The sequence below is a fragment of the Gadus chalcogrammus genome, chromosome 13, assembly GCF_026213295.1.
Source record: "Gadus chalcogrammus isolate NIFS_2021 chromosome 13, NIFS_Gcha_1.0, whole genome shotgun sequence".
In the NCBI taxonomy this organism is placed as follows: domain Eukaryota; kingdom Metazoa; phylum Chordata; class Actinopteri; order Gadiformes; family Gadidae; genus Gadus; species Gadus chalcogrammus.
The window spans coordinates 10,490,519-10,496,129 of record NC_079424.1 but is presented as its reverse complement, the minus strand read 5'-3'; positions in this window follow the sequence as shown (position 1 = coordinate 10,496,129).

Genomic DNA, 5,611 nt, shown 5'->3' with positions numbered 1-5,611 from the left:
TAATACCACAGTGCCAACAGCAGTCTCAAAAGAAAATCCTCCATGATCCGTTGTGTCCCTGTGCCTTTGTGTGGGATTCGACTGAAGATAAAGTTTCCTCCCTTTCAAGAAAAAGAAGGCGGTAGTCATGCTTAGAGTCACAGGATAGCCCAAACATTAGGGCTACACTCCGCTTCCCTAGGGATGGATCAATGTGTGGCTCCGGGCTGACGAGAGATCCAGCCTGACCAGTTCCCAGCACTGCTAAAGAGTTGAATCACCCAGGAACACTAGACCACTCTTCTTTATACTCACCACATGTACACACACATGTATATCACCCTGCCCCTTTATGTGATGAACCACGAAACGTATGAAGAGCACCTCAAGGCTAGAGGTTCAACATCCGTCACCCACAGGGATGAGAACTGAACCCCACAGCGCAGAGGACAACGTTACAGCTTTCCCGGCTGGTGGCTCTTAAAACGCCTGCAGGAACATGTTAAAATAGACAACCAACACAGCTGAGTACAAACACTGCATTTGCTTTCGGACTGGAGTTGATATACAATGAGGGGGACAGACGACTCCAAGAATACTTTACTTTATAGATCATATCATCTTCAGAACAAGGCCAGCGTTCTCAGCCTTGATGGAATCTGGTTGTGTCTGGGTATTTTTGTCATTGGTGATGATGTTTGACGTTTCAGAGAGATTTCAATCTGCAAAGTTGCTTTTATCACGGAACATGTCAGCTAAATAGTTGAAGATTAGAAGACTTCACAGAGGAACCACAGCTATTAGCGCAAGTCTTGTCCTCAACTAACAGTTGATTTAATTGCCTACACACGATTTACGCTTATGTGTAGGTTGCTAACACACACACACAAGACCGCACAAGATAATTAAACACATAAATGAGAAAGCTGCTCGTCATCGATTGCTTATCTGGTAGTAAATATTTTATAACTTCATGAAGTTACATTATACAATTTACTTTGGCTATTACTTTAGCTAAACTAGTGACAATATACCGTTCTCCCTATCGTTGGTTAGGACTAGAACAGGGTCAAAAGTCAGTGAAGCTATCATTCCTCCACAACAGATATCAGACATGTTACAGATACAGATAAATTGTAGAAATTCCAGTTATTCATGGCTGTAGAAAAAGTCAATGAATGTTCTTATACACTATTTTGTGAATAGAATTTGAAGCATTTGGGGTGGGGGGCATAGGTTGTTGCTCAAAGTGCAGACAACAGAGGTAGTTATGAGAAACTAGACAATGGAACTACTATAACATGTTATCAGCCCTTGGTTTGCATATGTTCCACAGCGGGAGTTGTACACTCTCAGAAGCAAATGGAGGTGACAGTCAAAAAGCCTTATCATGTCTAACTTTACCCAGTCCATACACAGGCCAAAAAATACCATATAAGCATGCCCCCTACTCAAACTACCAGCCCTACAAAGTGCACACTCTAGATTTTAAACGCTCCTTTGACCCCCAGTCCACAAGAGCCTTCAATGAAAACCTGTAGACGAGATGAAGCTCACACACTTTCAGGAGCTCAATTCTTATTAATCTGTTCTGAATGGCCTGCTTGTTTGTTTTTAATGTGGTGGCTTTTGTGGGATGTTGAATGCACGATAGAGTAGACACCATCAGTCCAGAATTGTTTCCTTCTCAGAAAATACAATTAATCTATAATTTAGTTTATAGTTTAGTTTAATTGAGAGAAGGAACAATGTGAAATGAATGAATACACATGTTTAAAAATGTCAGCATCAGTGAAGAAGCTATTTTTCATCTGTAGTCCTTAGCCACGGTGTTAAGAATGCTTTCTAATTGGTTACTGACTAAGTGTTTAGTTGTCTGATGTGATTTGGAATTAAATTCCACGCTCTTAAACCTCTGACAGTCAAGGCTGACTGGCTAAAGGCGTTTTTCCGCATGGGAATAGGGCAATCTCCTCTTAAAGACCCCCTTGTGACATGATTAGTATCGGTCCTTCTGGTGATAGAGCAATGGGTGACTTTGAATACCAACCGCAAGTTTACAAATGGTATTTTTTCTTCAAGACGCCAAGGATATTTTTAACACTCAAATTGATCAAACCATATTGAGTGTGCATATCTGTTCAATAGATACGCTCAAGGAAACCAAAAAAACATGTTCACATGATGAATTCTTCGAGGATTACCCCTGTTATTTGGAGTGATGGGGCAGTTCCTACACCACAAGACTAAAACCCTGCCTCCACTAATGATATGTGAACATAAGCTCTAGGCCCGACCACAGGAGGTTGGTTGGCAACATTTGTGATCTAGTGAAGCCTGACATCTACTGGTACACGCTATGAGTACCGCATGTATTTGTAGTACAGAACCCTACTGTTCATTGGAATTACCACAATATTATATAGCGTCTTCAAGGTGAAAACCACTCCTTCCACCCCTAAACATGACTTCAACCTCCCTGTTTAGGGAATGCCATCACTTCCATAATGCCTTTCCGCTGTGGGGTCCAACACCATGGTAACAGTATTCCAAACAAAAACAACTGTAGTCTGTCATTTGACTAAAATAGCGTATTTTTCAACACACAGTCTTTATTGAAGAAGAAAAAAGACAATCACTTTAACATCACAACCAATGTTCCGGGACTTTTGGACTTGTGTGTTTCATGGTCACTCCGGCTTAACAGAATGTTTTATAAGGGCGTCCTCGCTTGTAAACACCTCGCGGCCTGGGAAAGTGTGTGGCGGCGAGAACCACGATGTAGAGCTGAATGAAGTCCTTATGCAGCGCGTCTAGTGCCGCTGTGCATGGTCATGTGTGTGTGACGGTGGGGCGGGTCTGCAGACAGAGCCAGTCCCTCTCCAGTCAAAAGGAGTCAAACACACTAATTTCAACCAAATGTCTGGTTTGACTCCCCTGCATTTGCCATGTTAAATAAACGACGGACCCTCTCTATATATGTCTGTTATGAAACAGCGTCTTCAGCGGTACACTAAAGCATGTTCAATTCTACAGATTATAATCTGCACTGGGAAACTGCAGGCTTCATATGTGCATCCCCTTGATGTGAGGGGAATCATTTGACCCTTTTGCAGAATTTAGTTAATGACCAAGAGGATCTTAACGCTTGACGCTTAAAAGGCTTAGGGTAAGGGGACGTTATTAAATGTGAGCCTTTGCTTGGATGTCTGAGTTAGTTTTCCATCCATGCTATCAACTTCTGATACAGTTCTGACCAGTAGGCCTTACCTAACATAAAGTACATTATATTCTATGCATTGGTTTGACGATAACATCTTTTTAAACCACCAACCTCCTGTAATTCTGAGGGGGGAAGCAGAGCTGACACTGGCCAGACTAAACACAATGGCTTCCACCAACGCCAAAATATGACTGTGTGTGTTCTTACTCTGTGTTTCCATTCTTGGTGACGTTAGGAGAGACTGTGCTCATAACTCAATTGAAAGGCAGGGGAGCATGAGCAACATGAGGCTGAGAACCAGCCCTGTGTTGTCTTTGCCGTCCCTGACCGCACGACTGGCCACCACCATTTGGAAAACCTCTGGACCAACTAACTGATATTAGCAAACATGACCTTGTTTGGTTTGTAGTGTCTGGAATCTATCAGACCTTAATGACTGCCCTTTCCACCATGTAAAATCTTTCAGCCAACAGACCTAACACTTACAAATATCTTCATTCATAGTCTAATCATCAGATTCAAATTTAGTTGTAGTGACTTTTTTGCTTCTCCGTTCAAATGAACAGCAATGAAACAAAACCTACACTTAACAATGCTCTGTCTACTGGAGCAGGCATCTCAGTAGCATGCCGCAAATAAGAGTAACATTCCTGGGCCAATGGGCGTTAAAGTGACCTCATACTTCCAGATTCTCCGGAAACCTTGGGACACGTGATTGGTCTCCATATGGTTATGAATAACAACGTTTTCCGATGTAAAGGCGTTTACTGGGAAAAACTACTTTACACAAGGCTGACTACTGGTGCCACTGGTCAACGCGCGTGCGCGTGTGCGTGTGTGTGTGTGTGTGTGTGTTTGTGTGTTAAAGGGGCTTGCATGGTTTAACCGGTGGTGAAGTTAGTTATAACCGGCAGAAAAAGAATTCACAAGGCGCCATCCCAAGTCTCTAAGTGCAGTCTGCTAGGCTAGGAAAAGCATTTTGAAGCGATCGACTGCATAAGGTCAACAACTAGCAAAACATGCGCTGAAACGTGGATTAAAAGCAGCCTCGATCATGAAAACGGCAATTCGAGATGCATTACTTTGGATGAGAGATCCATGAAAATGACACAAACACAGAAATATTAACGCCGTATCAGAATGTAGTTTTATAAAAGTGTGTAGTACATAGCCTACCTTGTATTTTGGGGGGGGACACACACGGGTTTGGTGAGCTCCAAGATAGGTGCGCTCCTGCTGTTGATGGCTGAGCCTTGAGCGGTATAAAACGCTAGGACGGGAGTCTCCGGCGTCCTGACAGAAGACACATATCCTCAGCAGCGCAGGCGGCGGGGATTAGGAAATGACAAATGAACTTTCTGGGACACGTGCCAAGGAAAGAGTATTGCTCGCAGACACGCGGCTGCAGTGAACTTTTGGATTAACCTACATTGTAACACCGTTCTTCATTGTTTTCAGCTAAACCCAAAGGATGACGTGTGTTAGTGGTTTATAGACAAAACGTGAACGTTCCTACTATCCGACAACTTTATAACATGCCAAATCCAAACATGTAACTAGAGCATGAACTTTTTTTTTTAAATGTTCATATATTTAGATAAGCCTATAGATTGTGTACTGTAAACGAACAAACTTGATGCAAACTTCTCAGCCGAAATGATAAACCGATTAAGCCTATTGTCGAATCTGCTACGCTATTACCTCGCCGTTGGAGGAAATACAAACGCATTGTTGAACTCCTAATATAAGATTGAGATAGAAGCATAGGCAACTTAATTTGAATTATAAACCACACCAGTAGGCTCAAATTCATAAAATAGCCCATTTCACCCTTCACCGAAATAAAGGTTTACTTGTGGCGCCACCTGGTGGTATTCTTTTTCACAATAAGGCTAACGTTTGTACCCGGAACATATCTCTTTCTGCCGCCAGAGTTTTTCTGGTTTTTGATTGTTGAGAGCCGCTAACTCCAAAACAACCTTAACATTAAACAAAAACAAAAATGATGTGTGGCAAAGAACATCCTTAACTACTCATTTGGTATATCTGGAGCCTCTTAATCTTTTTCTATTAAAACGAAAATAAATTCCAACATTCCAATATTTGATACAGAAAAGGATAACTTTACTGAGTTTTTAGATCATATTAGAAGGTAATTTCGGATTTTTCTTTATTATTTTATTTTTAATAGTATGCATTATTATTTGGCCCTTGTCATTGTCATAGTTGTGCTGTCTATTCTAGTTCCCTATTGAAAATGCATCCATTCTTCTGCACTGAAATCACGGTTAATGCTTTATATATGATAGGTCTTCAACATGATCTGCAGTACCACTGCTCGCCGGCGGCGGCGTGGTTCAGCAGGAAGGGACCCCGCCGTGCAGACCCTGGCCATATCTGTGTTCCCGA